Consider the following 16,074-nt stretch of genomic DNA (forward strand, 5'->3'; position numbering starts at 1 on the left):
TTTTTTTTTTTTTTTTTTTTTTTTCAGTGGTTCTGGGGATTGATCCCAAGGCTTTTCTTAGTGAGCTACATCCCCAGCCACTGGCTCTCACTAAGCTACCAAATTTCCCAAGTTGACCTGAACCTTGTGATTCTCCCGCCTCAGCCTCTCCAAGTTCTTGTATTAAGGTGTGTAGCACCATGCCTAATATTCATTGTTGATTTTTGTCTGGATGGCCTATCTGTTAGTGAGAGTGGAATACTGAAGTCACCCGAAATTATTGCATTAGGATCTATGTATCCCTTCATGTTGAATACTATTTGTTATATGAAATTTTGTGCACTAATTTTAGTATATATATTTTGACAATTATTATATGTTCTTAGTGAATTATTCTGTTTCCTAATATGTAGTGGCCTTCTTTGCTTCTTCTGAATAATTCTGTCCTGAAGTCCGTTGTGTTATTTAGGAGTAGAGCTGTTCCTCCTTGTTTTGAGGCCCCGTTTGCAAGGACAGTCATCCTCCATTCTTTCATTTTCAGTCTGTGTATGTCTTGACCGGTGAAGTGTAACTCTTGAAAACAGCGAAGAGTCGAATCTTGTTTTGAATCCAATCTGCCACTCTGTGTCGCTTAGCTGGATAATCAGACTATTTACTTTCAGAGTTATTACAGAAAAGCATGCATTCATTCCTGTCATTTGGTTGTTTCCTCGTGTTTGACTCTTTCCTAATTTTCAATAATTTTTCTCCTCTTCCTCTTCTGTGTGTAAGATTCCTCTAATTACCTTCTGTCATGCTGGTTTAGTGGTCATGAATTTATTTGGTTTATGCTCATCCTGGAAAATAGTTATCCTTGGTTTTGAAGAAAAGCTTTGCTGGACATAGAAACCTAGGTTAGCTGTTTTCTTTCAGGGCTTGAAATGCAACATTCCATTCCTTCCTGGCCTTCAGGGTTTCTGCCAAGAAACCTCAAGTTGTTTTCATGATTTTGCCTCTGTACATGATTTGGTATTTCCCCCTTACAGTTTTTAATATTCTTTTCATTGTTGCCATTTTACATATTACGTGAAAAGTTCTTTTCTGGTGGCCTTTTGACATTCTAAATGCCTCCTTTACACAGATGTGCATATCTTTCTCCTGATTTGGAAAGTGTTATGTTAGTATTTCATCAGATTTTTATGTCATTAGTCTGAAACTTAGTGCCCACTTTGCATATACTACTGTTTGATTTTTTAATAGTATCCCCAAAATCTTAGATGTTTTGTTTATAATTTGTGTTTTGTTTTTCTACCTTACTAATGTCTGTGGATAATAATTCCTGAACCTTATCTTTAAGCCCTGAAATTCTATCTTCTGGTTGGGCCTATCTACGGATGAGGTTTTCCTCTGAGTTTTTTATTTGATTTATTGCGCATTTCATTTCCAGAATTTCTATTTCCTCCTTCAGAATCTCAATCTCTTTCTTGCATTGTTCTTTCATATGCTGCATTGTCCTCCTCGGTTCATTCCTAGTTTATTTAGGTCCTCTTCAAAGTCATTAATAATCATCGAAATCCATCTTTTGAATTCTTCGTCTGACATTTCATCTATTTCATCTTTGTTTTCATCACCGATGAATTATGTACATCTGGAGGAGTCAGGTTTCCCTGTATTTTCATACTTCCTCGGGGTCTGTGCTGAGAATTGTGCATCTTTTGGAACCAACATCTCCTGCACTTCTGTTTGCTGATCTTCTTAGTTTCAACCCCACTGTTCTGGACTTGATCACCAGTAAGAAGAAAATGAACTCCAATAATCTCAAGAACACAAAGACAAACCAGACATGTGTTGACATACACTAAAATAAACAAAACAATAAAATAGAAATCAGCAATAATAAAATGTAAATTAAAATGTTAAAGACCGATAATGTTAATACTAATAAAAATGGAGGGGTGAGGAATGAGATAAATGGAAGAAATAAAATTTAAAAAGAAGGAAAAAGGAAGATGAGGAGAAGAAAAGTGAGATTAAAAACTAAAGGACAGAAAAGTAAATAAATTATGTAAACGTGATAGAAAAAATAAAAAAGAAAAGTAGAAGAAAAGAAAATGAAATAACACACACACCACACATACACACACTGCCTCAAATAAAATAAACCCAAAAAAGAAAAAAGAAACGAGTCCAAAAAATACTTGTCATGTTGGAATCCCCCAGATAAAGAGGAAGGAAAATGAGTAGCCATGAGGCTTGCTGTGTTCCCACATCCACTTACCAGGATTTGGCTGTGTGAATGCTGAGTCCCACCCCTTTCCCCCATTGGTTAAGATCATGCAATGGTCTTCAAGATCATTCTGCATCAGGGCTATATTATTTGCTCTGGAGGTTTTTACTGTTTGTTTGTGTCCCTCTGTGTGTCTGGAGCCATTACCATCCCCAGCTAGCTTTGAGGCCTGTGGGATTGTGAGGTACTCCACTTCTCCAGAGATCCCTCTGTCCGTATACCCCGGAGATGGCAAATGCCTACGCAGAGGCGTATCCCTGATCACTTTGGCAGGTGTGGAAAACAAACTACTGAGTCCTGTGTTGGAAGGAAGCAGCAAAGGGGTCAAACAGACCAACGGACTCAGTTCCAGCGCTTTCAGGCCCAGCCTCTCAGAAAACTCCACACGGGCTCCTCACTACAGAGGGGTGCCATCAGACACTATGCATTCTACTCCCTGAGATGTCTCTCTTTAAACTTCTCTAGGGGTCTATGACTAGCCCTGCCCATTCCAAGACTCTGTGGTCTTCTTCCAACCAGTCACTGAGGTAATGTGATCCAAGAGACCCTGAAGTGTGTTTTCTGTGACTTCCGTTTACTAGAATAGCTCAATCTTAATTAAACCCTTTCTCAAAATAGCTCCTGATTATATACCTACTAACTACAGCAAGTGCTGCAGTGGATTTCCCCTCCAACCTTAGCTGCCATGCAGAGTCAGTTTCACAGTAAAACCCCTAATTGTATTTGCAGTTTAAAATAACCATGAGTTTTTCCCGCGGCTAGCACTGCTGGTCCATTTGCTTTATTAATCACTGGGGCTGCTGGCTGTCTCTGAGTTTACCTTGGTCTTGCAGAAGGAAGCTCCTCTCCCTATTCCAAGAACCAGGGTCAACAGTCCATACTGATTTATTTGTTCTTTTATATGCACTGTCTTCTAGTTCTCTGTGATTGCAGGTTTCCTGTCTGTGCTTTGCACATTTCTAGAGTTCTTCATTTTTTCCTCATTAAGTAATTTTCCAGGTGTTGAAGTTTTAGGTCCTAAACAGGTTGCGGTTTGCTGCCAACTTTGACTCCACCATTTTGAAGTCTCAAAGTCTTTGATTTCTGTCAGTATTTTATAGTTTTATCTGTAGAGGTGTTGCATTAGATATATTCTTAGATATTTGATACTTTAAAAACTTTCAAGAACGTTGCAAATGTATTTTCATATTAATTTTGTATCCATTGATGTTGTTAAATCATTCACTTATTTGAATTGTTACTTGTAGCTTAATTTGAACTTTATCCACAGTCATGGCTTCTGTGAATTCTTGAGAATTTTACTTCTTTCCAAACTTCATCATTTATTTGTTTTTTGGCTTTTTGAAATGGCTTGTGTTCTAAGTTGAGGTTAAATAAAAGTGGTGATAGTACACATCTTCATTTTATTATTAACATAAAAGAAATTTTGATATTATGCTACAGAATTTTTATACATTACTGGGTTAAAGATATTTGTGTATATTTTAATTGCTAATGATTTGCTTTTGGATTTATCAAATGTTTTTTTGTTATCTACTGATCATTCTTTTTTTTTTCCTTCACTTTGCTTGTATGGTGAATTACACTGAATTCCACTCAAACTATCATTATTTCCTTTTCTTCCATACTTTGAGAAGATTTTGTCCCTTTTTTGTACTTCTTTGGGATGAATTCTTATAATATTAATTTTCAAGTTTCTTTCTAAGTTATGGATTTATATCTGAACATTTCTCTTTAGCTGCTCCCACATTTTGATAAGGAGCAATTTGATAATTTATTTAAAATATATTTTCATTTGGAAATAATCCATGGGTTATTTGTACGTATATAATTTAACTTTAAAGTATTTGGGGATTGTTCTGGATATCTCTTACCATATAGGACGAGTTTAAGTTGTCTGCTGTTGGTAAACTCTGATCTATCATGAGGCTTGCTTTGTGGCATAATAATTAGTCATGTTTTTGCTAAATGTTCCCTGAATTCTTGGATATAATTTTTTCCCCATTTGTTGATGGTGTCTTTGAAACATGTAAATTAGGAAAGTTTGCTAATCAGCTGTCTAAATTTTCTATCCCTTACTAATGTTTTTAATATATTTTTTCTCAGGTATTGACAGAGAGACCATAAAATCTATAATTATAGATTTTTATATTTGCCTCATAATTCCTCTAGTTTTTGCTATGGATATTTTAGAAATATATTGCTAATTGCACACAAATTATGCAATTTTAAAAATTAAATTAATTCTTTCACCCTTGTGAAAGTCCCTCTTGTCCTTAGGAATAATTTCTTCCTTATAACCCCAGTTGTCTGCTGGATTTCTCTTGGCTGAAGATTTTACTGTGTACCTTTCTAAATCTTGATCTGTCTATATTTTTCATTCCAGCATTAAAATATTACTTTGTAAATGGACATTAAGTTTGTACACATAATGAAAATATTGTTATTTGGCTTGTGATTTATTATATTTTTTGTTGTTTGTTCCATTTCTTCTTTTGCTTTTTGTGTGCCCTTTCTTATCTCTCATTTGTTGGATCAAGTGTGTTTCATTATTTGTTTCTGTACTGGAATTCTTTTACTATCCTGGTAATGGTTTCTTCAAAAATAACTATAAATAACTTTGAGTTGGTACATTATACCTTATTACATTTTCCATTTTATAGATAAGCAAAGACCTTAGAACAGTAACTCATTTATCTCACTCCTAAGTCTTATATTATTTAAATATGTATCGTAGATGCACCTCTTAAATGATACAAGGCATATTCTCAGTAAGCCAGTTGTCATATTTTTTTCGCAGTCCCAAATTCACCCTTTGGCGAATTGAAATTTTCCCTTTCTAATTTGTCTGGTTTTTTTATTTGTGACTAGATCCAAAATAATATATTTAAAATTCAAGTAATGTTTTCCATTAGTTTTCATCTCTGATGGTTTCTTTTCTTTCTAGATTTCTGTAATTCCAACTGAGACTATTTTCTTATTGACTGTGAGCCCTTTTACTATTTTTGAAGTGTCTGCTATCTGAAGATGACTCTTACATTATTCAATGATGGACAACTTTGCTTTGTGTACAATCTGATGTTGTCAGTTCCATCTTTGCACTGTGGTGATGCACTTGTCCTGGGTTTATTGATAAGTCAGGTGTCAGTGGCCTTGATGTTCCCTTGAAAGTAATGTGCCTTTCCTCTATTTGCTCTTAAGGATTTCAGCTTTCCATATGTGCATTAAAGCAGATTTTTATTATCATATGCCCAGGAATCGTCTTTCTCACACTTCCAGTTAGAGTACATGGAAATCTGCAACTCACACCGACTTTACATATTTAATCAGTTTTAGGAAACTCATCTCAATTTTTCCAAATATTAATCTATTCCATTTCCTTTTTGTCCTCCTTCTGCGACCACAATTAAATTTAAATTAAATCTTGTCATCATGTTCCTTCCTCTCTTTCCACTTTTTTTGTTCTGTGTGCGAGGGTTTGCAAACTTTATTGATCAGTCTTCTAATTTACCATTATTCTCTTCTGTGTGGTCAGGTTTGTTGTTGTAACAAATTTATCAAGTTGTTATTTCCATTATCACATTCCTCAATGCAATATTTCTGATTCTCTTTTTTAATTAACCAGTTTTTCTCCTTCATGTTTTCTGCATTCCTAGGAATATATTAATAAGATAATGTTCTGTTATCTATAACTCCAATATCTATATCATTTGAGGGTCTGTTTCTATGGCAAACATTCTTGACCAGTTGGTCCTGCTTCTTGAAAGAAAATTTCAGGTTAAACATCAGAAATTTTATAAAGTATGTAAAACCTGCCCTTTTGCTGTTTTAAAATTTTTTTATTACTTTTGAAATAAAGTCCAAATTTTATAGCTAAAGTAACATTTACTCTGTGTTTTTCTACATATGTATCTCCTAGGAGATCGTTCTAGAATTACAGTGTAGGAAGTTGCTATTATAAAGCACTACATGTTTGCTACTTTTTTTTTTTTAACTTTTAACTTGGACATATTTTAATACCTGCCTATGTGAAAGAAATGCAATGTATTTTTGGTAAGACTCTACAAAAAGAACCTCAAAGAATATCACCTTCATTAAGAGACGAGTTTGCATTTGAAAGAGATTTACTTTTCCCCCCAGGGTATTCATGATATAAATATAGAACAGGTAATTATTTTTAAAATCTAACAATTGCTATCAAAATAAAGAAAAATTGCCAAGTATTTGAATCTTTTACATAGCTTGTTGAGCCAGTAATAGGTCATGGATATTTAGTGTTTGGATAGCTGTCATCATCACTCGAATTATATACTGAAAAAATATTTGTGGAGAAAAAGTATTTCAACAACTGTTTAGCTACGTGACAGTGGGCAAAGCCAGGAAGCGAAGGGAGAAAAGGATATATAACGAAAGGTAATATTTCCAATGAATTCTATATTTCACCATTGTGGAGGAGTTATATTTATAACAGCCACATCTAAATATAACAGAGCAAGTAACTGTGCTGAAGAAAGGGAATTAAAATAGAAGTGCCTGGTCCTAGATGTTAGCAGGCAACAGAGGCAGGCTTCAAAGTTTAGCTTGATGAAAGTATATTCTTCCTATTTTCTAGCTCTATATTTACATGTTCCGTGGCCATTGATAGACAATAGCTTGTACTGAAATACTGTCTGCCTGGATTAATTCACCTTCGGACAACTGCTATAATTTTGATTCATACTTTGCCATAGGGTGCAATGATTTCACAGTCCTGTTTTCCAAATGACCTTAAGGACAGAGCTGTCCCAAATGCCCCAGTCTTCAAACATGGGATCTAGATCCTATGGCTTTAGGGATATCGCACTGAGATAGAGGGGTCCCCATGTTTTTAGCTGAAACACTGTTAATTTTGCAATGAGATAAATTGTATTAGTAAAATTCGTGTTTTATCACTTTCTGTGTCCCACAAAATTGCTTAACAAGTTTCATAAAAAATCTGAGCTTATGTCTGTCTATGATAGTTTGAATTAACAGGATTGAGTGCCAGGGCATTGATTGCTCTCTCTGGGATCTACAAAATATTGAACTTTAGGGAGAGAAAAAGAGAGAGTGATAATTGCACAGTACTAGTCACTCAACCAGCTTGGTACACAAATCACTGATGTTGCTTATCAAACTTCAGTGTAAAGCCATGTGCACCACGGGCTGAAGTTGTTGGATCTGGAGTTGTTCCAGTCATAAAAGTCATGACACCACAACTAGAGAATTTTTCAAAAAGTTATATTTAATTGGAATTACTTTGTAACTTTAGAAAGACAGGAACACGAGAAATCGAAAGCATTTCATTTTAAATACTTCTGCTCAGAATTTCAGTTGTTTCATACCTACCAAACAACACAGTATTTTCTGTATTTGGTCAACAATCGCATTTCTATTGCATTTAAGGACTGTAGATGTTGTACTACAAACGCATCATAATGTTTGCAGCAAAAACGTCTTAGTATCACTCTTGGTAGATAGCACTACATGGACTTTCTCTTGAAAAGCCTGTCATAACAGATTCATTCTATCCAGACTTATTCTGTGTCGGGAAATCTATTAGGCACAAAGGATACAAAGAAAATGATTGCCAGTTACTCAGGAGACTGAAGCAGGAGGAGCTCAAGCTTGAGTTCAGTCTGGGGAGCTTTGTGGCAATATCTCAAAATGAAAAAGTCTAGGGATGTCATTTAGTGGTAGAGTGCTTGTCTAGCATGTGCCAGGCCTTGGGTTTAATTCCCTGAAACCCTTCCAAAGCTCAAGAAAAAGATGAGGAACAGAAATGTCATGTCATTAAGAGATGAATCAAAAATTTGCAGAAGGGTGTACTATGTTAATTTAAGTATAGATTTTTATCTTGTTTTTTCTAATTGATCTTCTTAAGTAGGAAATGTTCTGGATACTGTAAAAGATTATAGTTCAAAACAGAAATGTACTAAAATAAATATAAATACAAGCTAGTTTCTTATTTTTCATAATTGGAGAATTTTTGTCTAAGTGAAATCATAAGAAATAGCCTCGTATTCATATATATGTCATAATAAAATTTTGCAGGTGTCTGTTCATTTAAAATTTATTGGAGTTTGTTTGGCTTACTCAGCTTTTTCCAAACTTGCTTAACTACAGAGGCTTCCTTGTGAAATACATAAAAAGTACATTATAAAAAATGATAGACTGAGTAGCGTTAACACAGCAAGTGAAGCAAGACCAAAAGTTTTGTTCTGTGACCTGGGAGTTTTCCACTAACAGCACATGGCTGGTCATGTAATGATAGGTGAGCATGTGGCCTGAGTCTTCTATTTAGATGTGAGACCAAAAGGTGGAATATCGATCAGAATACCAAAACAGGGGCATTGGAGAGAACACCAAAAATTTCTAGAAACTGATAATGGCAGACTTTGGACCCAGACTCCTTGGGTACAAATGAACTTCAAATATATTAGCAATATGAACTTCAAATATATTGGCTGGGGTGTGTCTTGGTTCTCTAACATGTCGAGTGGAAGTACTAATGGAGGCCTGTAAAATTTACGATCACTAAACGGATTAATTCTGTTGAGGCTTTTAGAACAAGGGATAGCACATTAGAAAATACCACCTAATTTACCAATAAGCAATCTTGTAGTTTTTTGTCTTTATCATGTCTCTTAATTCATGAATTATCTTCCAGATAGAAAATTCCATTTTTCATACAAATGCAAGTTCACTGGGCTGACACTCATCAAATACCATGCCTGAGGGGTTTTATAAAACATGTTCATAGAGTGAACAGAGAGAATGGAAATGAGGGAATGTTTCTTACACTGGCCAAATTTTCAGTTCATGTTCATATTCAATACCTCAGGGCATATTCTCTGGAGAAAACCAACTAACCACATGTAATGAGAACAACAGATTATTTTTTATATTGGTCTCTGTTGCCTCCAAATGTTTGCTCGTGGACCTTGGTTATGCAATGTTAATAATAACAGTGTATTTATTGAGCGCCTACCATATGCCCTGTGCTCTTCTTAGGGATTTGCATGTAATTTGTTCGATGAATCTCCTACAACAACCCATAGGTTCAGTGTTGTTATTCCCCCATTTTACAGATGAGAAAGTAACATGAAATATCTTCTCAACACTAAAAAAATTAAAAGTTTTATAATCTTTAAAAATATCGCAAAGGTTTTATTCTTTCAGCATAGAAAGAAAGCCGTTAAAGGGGGATCTTTCTGAAGATAGGATAGTTGGGGAGAATAATTATAGCTTGCAGGTGGTAGATGGTTATAGCTTGTCAGTTACATACCAAGAACAGGATCTCTTTGATACGCACCAAAACCTATGAGGTTGCTATTATTACTCCACGTTACAGAGAAGGAAACTGAAGGGCAGAGAGGTTAATTGACTTTGTCTACATTTACAGTAAAAATGATTCACTCATCTCTTAAAATGAGTTAAAATATGAGCATAAAATATACTATTTATCACTGAGGCTGGAGAGAGAACAGTAAATGCATGGGTAGATATGTAACAGGTTGTCAAGCACCAAAGGGTGTTTCAGAGCTGAGCTAAGAAAACAGAGCATAATTCAAAGCAGGGTTTAATGGAAATTGTTTTCCTACTCCTCATTTTCTCTGACCAAAGACTAATTATAGATTCCTTTATCTTGTCAAGAGCAAAGCATAGGGACGTTACTCTAGTGTTGCATTAAACAGGATGAACGGGTAGCAAACCTTTATATAATTCAGTGTTTCCCATGCAGGTACACGTACAGGTACATCTCTGAATTGAACACCAACATTTGATCTGCTGCTGAAATCACAGGCATGGCCAGGAGGAAATTCACAGTGATGGCTCACTGCATCTGTATGAGTCAAAATAATATAAAGCATTTTACAAAAGGCATAAATATGTATCTCAGCTATGTGCATATCTTGAAGTCACCACAGTCCTTTCTATTTGAACAATGAATGCATTGTTTTTCTCGCTTTGTGCAAGAACCTTGCTATGAATCTGTCTCCCCCTAGAACAAAATTAATAAATCCCAAGACTTTGTAATTATCGTGTTGAAAACTTTCATGGCGTGGTTTAGTTATTTAAGAGAAAAATCTTTACATTGTAGCAAGTAGTATTTATTTGTTGAAAGGGTTGAGAAAAAAAAAAACAACTAATTGTTAGGAAAAATCCAAGTTTATACTCAAGGTTTTCAGCATTGCATGTTGTGGAAACACAAAGACTTTGTTCGCGTCTCGTTTGTTGTGGTACTTAGATTTACTGACTAAATATAAAATATTTGGTGGCAAATTTCCTTTGTATACAAGGTATAAAAACTAAAAAGAACTATGATTTCATTTTCTATTGTAACTTATATATAAATAATGCCCAGACTAAAAGTAATGGCACATCCAGCAAAGTTCAAATAGTTCATTGTGACATAATGTAGAGATTAGAATCCTTGCCTCTAGCTGTCAGAAAACTTGTATTTCAGTCCCTTCTATTATGCTGCTAACTGGTTGCATTACTGTTAGCTAATAATGTTCCTCTTCTTAACCTCATTTTTTTCTTCTGTCAAATTGCAATAATTACAATAATTAATTAATTATGAAATAGACATTGTAATTCTATGCTAAACATCTAGAAATATTTATTTTCGATAAAAAGAAATATTAAGAAATCTAGATGAGGTAACACAGGCAGTTTACACATTATGCACTGTGAATGTAACTTATTAATTTGATTAGGTTAAAGATCATAATTGAATTGGAAGGATCAGAATCACGTATGTAGCATATGATGCCACATAAGGACTTTACATTTCATACCTTGACAGACGGTGGAAAGTTGCTGGTTATTGTGCCCAGAAGGCTACTGAGATACACTTCGCAATGTGAAAGAATCCTCTACTTCCTGTATGAAGGTTGAAATGAAAGGCACAGTGAGGAAAATGGTTATGGGACTATTTCAATAGTCCATAAAAGACAATTGATAAAAGCTGAACCAACTCATTTGCAGAAAAAACAGAGAAAAGAATAAGTATGAGATTATACAGAGGTAGAAATCATGGCATGTAGTTACTAATATAAGGCTCCCACAAGGGGAAAGGAAGAATCCAGAACACCAGTATGGGGCATGTGTAAATTCTCAGCTTCTTGTCAGGCTGAGACAAGAGGAGAACAAGTCCCAGAGTACCTGGGTACCTTAGCAAGACCCTATCTCCAAATATAGTTAAAAGGGCTGGGGATATAACTTGCCTAGCACATGCAAGGCCCTTGGATTGGCTCTCCTGAGAAAAATTGCTAAGATATTCTCCTGGATGCTTTAGAAGCGTTTTTTCTGAGTTTTTAAAAGTTGTAGAAGGTGACTTCACTATAGCCAAGGGTGGAAAATAATTTGGCAAATATGTAGGGATATTAAGATATCCTAACGAACTTGCATGATTGCAGTGTGTCATTGAACGTGTATTTCACAAGCTTCTTATTATCCATTTATTTTAGTACCTTTACAGTCACCTCATTTAAAAACATATTTTGCAGTGGGTATATTCATTTATATAACATGTTCCTTGCATCATTTAATGTTTCAGAATGAATGTCTGATCTTTTAATGCTTCAAAAGATATGAGCAATATATTGCTCACTCAAGGCGTTTCTTGATAACTTTGCAGAAGAAATTTATATTCTATAACACCACCTACATTGTACAATTGCTCTGTTTCTATTATGAGCTACCTAGTACTAAAGAATTTTATAATATTTAGTTGTGAATGATTTAGTAATTATAAATAATATACCTCCTTTCAGTTTGAATTCTCTGTAATCACTAACAAAGTTAAAAATTGTATAATATTAGGGAAACAGTAATTTCAAAAACTTCATCTCAGTACAGCTACTGGAGAAATTTACATAATTATAGGGACATATGATTCCATTTTTTCAGTTGTTTGTGGTATATTTTTCCTTGTACTTTCAGAATTTTATATAATATTCAAGACATAAGTTGTAAGTAAACATTCATTTGACTACTATTTGTGCTTTCATATTTCAATGACTGTAGATAGAATCTTTGAATAATATTTCAAAAGCCTTTTTTGCTCATGGAACAAAAGTGTGTCTTGTCTGTTAAATCAGTTACCATATGTAACTTCCTTTCCTGAATGCTTCTTACTGATCTATTTTACCATCATGAGAAACAATAGATTCATAAGTTACACATCTGTATTGTAGACTTATGTTGATAGTTTTTTTTTTCTTTTTATCTGCAGCAAACTGGCACAAAGGACCCAACTGTGTTCCTGGACTTCAGCAGGCACAAAACAGAGTTTTGAAAAATGAGGTCGTTATTCAAGGCTGCCAGATAAAACATGTCAGACTGAGTTTTTGATTGGAAAACATTCAGTTGTGCTCCACCATCATTCTGTAAGCTCCTATCTTTCTATAAGCAAAGATAATGTAGGTAACTTGTCATCTGCAGGATGTTTTTGAGTTGCTTTTCCAGGAATAGTCATCAATTTTCAATGATCCTTTTTTGTATTATAAAATTTCTGGACAAGTTAAAAATCATAGTGAAACAGTTTATTGTTATTAATGATATTTTCAAGAGAAGAAATTTATCACTGTAAAATACATAATATCCTTTCAAAATTCTCCATAGATCTAAAAGTGTTTAGAAGCCAAATGTACTCTTTGTGTCTTGATTTTTCTCATAAAACAATTACATTTTCTCTATTATATTGGAAGAACAGTTTATTGAGGCAATAGCTGCAAATGTTCTAATTTAATTTGCTTATTTTTTTTTAATATAAGGCAACTTAACGTTAAGGATTCTAGTGTCTCTTGAGGAAGTAAGTAGGTTAAAACTTACAAAAATAATAGAATGTTTGTTAAATACAATGAAAATAAACATGCATTTAGGTCTACTCTGTCCTAGAGAGGGAAACAGAAAAACACTACTCTTAATTGACCCCAGAATATGCTAGAAAGTTTTTCCTTTAACCATTTGAAATAAAATGTAGCTTCATTTCCAGGTTGGGAAAAAACCTAAATATGTTCCATTTCTCATCTATGCAATGAATAAACACCCTTTCCATCATTTCTCATAGATAGTTATCTACACTCTGGGATTTCACAGTTGATGAAAGACATTTATTTCAGGAAGTATCCAGGGAAGCCAATGTTGCCTTAATAACTCATCTTTTTGTCAAGTTAGAGACAATAAAAACAGCAACCCAAGATCTACAAATATTTCCCAATGGAAAGGTTATTTTAACACCAAAAACTATAAGAAAATATAATCTCAAGTAAGGACAGGATTTTCACTGGCATTGTGGGAAAGTCATTACAGTTTTGTATTTACTTTTATCACTTTTCTATCTTCATCGAATAACATTGATTTCTAGAAATAAATGTTGTTTATATGGGTATGTTCACTTTTACCAATGAAACAAAAATTGTTTAAAATTATAAAGAAACTTCATCGCAGAGTGAAGCTTAAAGCTCCAAACAGAAAACTTTTAAAATTGTTGTCCTAATTTTTAGAAATATTTTTATTTCCTTAAAATAAAATTGATTTGCTTACAATTCTCACACATACTCCAGATCCGCCTTTCATAGCTATTTGGAATAAGTTAGTTCTCCTTTTCTGAAACCCATTCCTATAAGTGTTAAGACAACGAAGTACAAAGACTGAGATCCCATTAGTGGTTCCCAAATGTCTTCCCACACATTGTGTCGTTTTTCAGGGATTCTGAAACCTAAAGCTCTGAACATACTGAGAACAACCATCTGCAACTTAACAGGCTAGTTTGTGTTTTGATTTGATCTGAATTCAAGCAGATAGATGAGCTTTCGGAGAAAGGCGGAGCTGTGTGAAATCAGTAGGAAGTAATGGCAGCGCGCAGCGCACAGCACACAGCACCAGGAGGCTTGCTTGGCAGCCTCTGGTACTGCATTTCAGATCAAACAGCTGATGGTGCATTCCGTTCCCTAACTTTAGAAATGCCTGCCTGACAGGAGCCCATATGTGCACCATGGTTTCCTGTCCCGCGAGTGCCATAACAGCACTGCCCTCCTCTATGGAGAAGCGGCCCTGCAGGCAGACTTGAATCTTACCTCCGTTTGCGAGTCCTCGGTTACAGAAATGGTGATGATCGCTTCTGGTGAAATTTAGCAGACGCCTCTTAAGACTTTTGTCGAAATCGCTCTGGGAGAGTGAAAGCTGCATACCAGTAGCACAGCCCTTCACAAAAGGGATTAATTCTAATATTCTTCCTATCTTATTTTTCATATTGCTAGATGCCTTCTCTGCAGATATGTTCACAGCCTTTCTACTGGCATCTTGTCATTCTCAGGGCAAAATACAGGCTCTTCTATGTAGATTGGAGAACATTTGGGGCTTGTCATCATCTGTTTCCATATCAGCCCGATCTCAAAACTCTGATATCACTGATCAACCAGTTCAGTGGCTTAGTGCTGGCTACTTTCTTTTGCTGAACTTCCCTGCCCCACCACTTTCTCCTGGATTAGTACACCAATATCTGTAACCTCATCCATGAGACCTCCTTAGCTCTTGCATGTACGTGGCCGTAACATTCCACCTGTACCCCCACTTCAGCATAAAGCTTGTTTGCTCTTCATAGATGGCAGGCTTGTTGATAAGAGGGTCTGACCATACTCACCCTTGTGTCCTCACAGGCAGCACAGTGCCTGGCACAGGGCTGTTTCCTTGAAGAATTTGTTGGCTTCATCTTACACTTGGATAATCAAGAAGCATTCTTGAATATAACCCATTTGACAACGAGCCACACACACACCTTTAGAGGAAAATTGGCTCTCAAGTCCTATGAAAATTGAAAGAAGCAAATGTACCTGTCCAGTATGTACCAAAACAACATATACAGCCTCAGCGCTAAAGGTGTTCAATCCCAACATGAGCATGTCGTGGACCTGTGGGATCCCTCATTCAAATGAGGAATAATGGACATTTCTGTTTGGGGCAGTGCAGTGATATTTGGTGTTTTCTGTTATATTTTTTGTGGGGGGTACCAGGGATTGAACTTGGGACCTTGTGCTTGGGAGGCAGGAGGCGGAACCACTGTGGTGCTTTCTAAAGACACACCGAATTCTTCTGCTAGTGACAACCATAGCGCCTACGTGACACTGCGCGTGGGATAGCTGACAACTGTGAGGTCAGGGTAACAATGAATTCGTCATGCTCTTTCATGGTGACAAGCAGAAAACATTGCTTTATATTTCCAGCTTTCTGGTAAGCACATTTTGTCTCTTCCTTCACGTACTTCCCAGTCATCATCCTTGATGGATTGGAAGCTCAAAATCACTTTCTTATGGGGAAAATTTAACAAAGCACCACAACTTGGTTCAAGATAAAATGAAGTTAGAGTGTGAAAGGACACAGATAAACAAAACTATGTGTTCATTGGGGCATAATCCACTTAGGCTAAGAAGAAAGAAAATCAACACACATTTGTCTGGAAGATATCTTTGTTCCATAAGATCACACACACATTTTTTTCATATGTGCAGGAAACTAACAAACGCTGATGATGGAGAATTCTTAAAACAAACCCTGGTATTTTTCTTAGGAATAGCTTGCTAATAATAATCTAGTGAGCCACCATTTTAATGACAATAATCTAACCAATTTCATTTTTGTAACTCTACTCAACTCTTATACTATAGACAGGACTGGTTGAATTAGAATATCTGCGTGGTGAGCTTCAAATTCTCAGCCATGTTCAATCACATTGTAATTGTGCCATGGTCAGAAGTGAGCTCTTTTATGAGAAGATTGTTCGCTCCTCACCAACTCTTTGA

General features: G+C 35.4%; 1 long non-coding RNA gene across 1 annotated transcript; it reads right to left on the reverse strand.

Moving 5' to 3' along the window:
• Positions 1 to 10,017: 10,017 nt before the first annotated feature.
• Positions 10,018 to 15,110, reverse strand: LOC104848910. The gene is made up of 3 exons (XR_776590.1): positions 14,919 to 15,110; positions 11,068 to 11,152; positions 10,018 to 10,109 (listed from the first exon to the last, which is right to left on the reverse strand). It is a non-coding gene; the product is annotated as an uncharacterized LOC104848910 (long non-coding RNA).
• Positions 15,111 to 16,074: the final 964 nt, after the last annotated feature.

This window comes from Fukomys damarensis, unplaced genomic scaffold, assembly GCF_012274545.1.
Source record: "Fukomys damarensis isolate Sample0158 unplaced genomic scaffold, DMR_v1.0_HiC HiC_scaffold_33, whole genome shotgun sequence".
NCBI classification, from domain to species: Eukaryota; Metazoa; Chordata; class Mammalia; order Rodentia; family Bathyergidae; genus Fukomys; species Fukomys damarensis.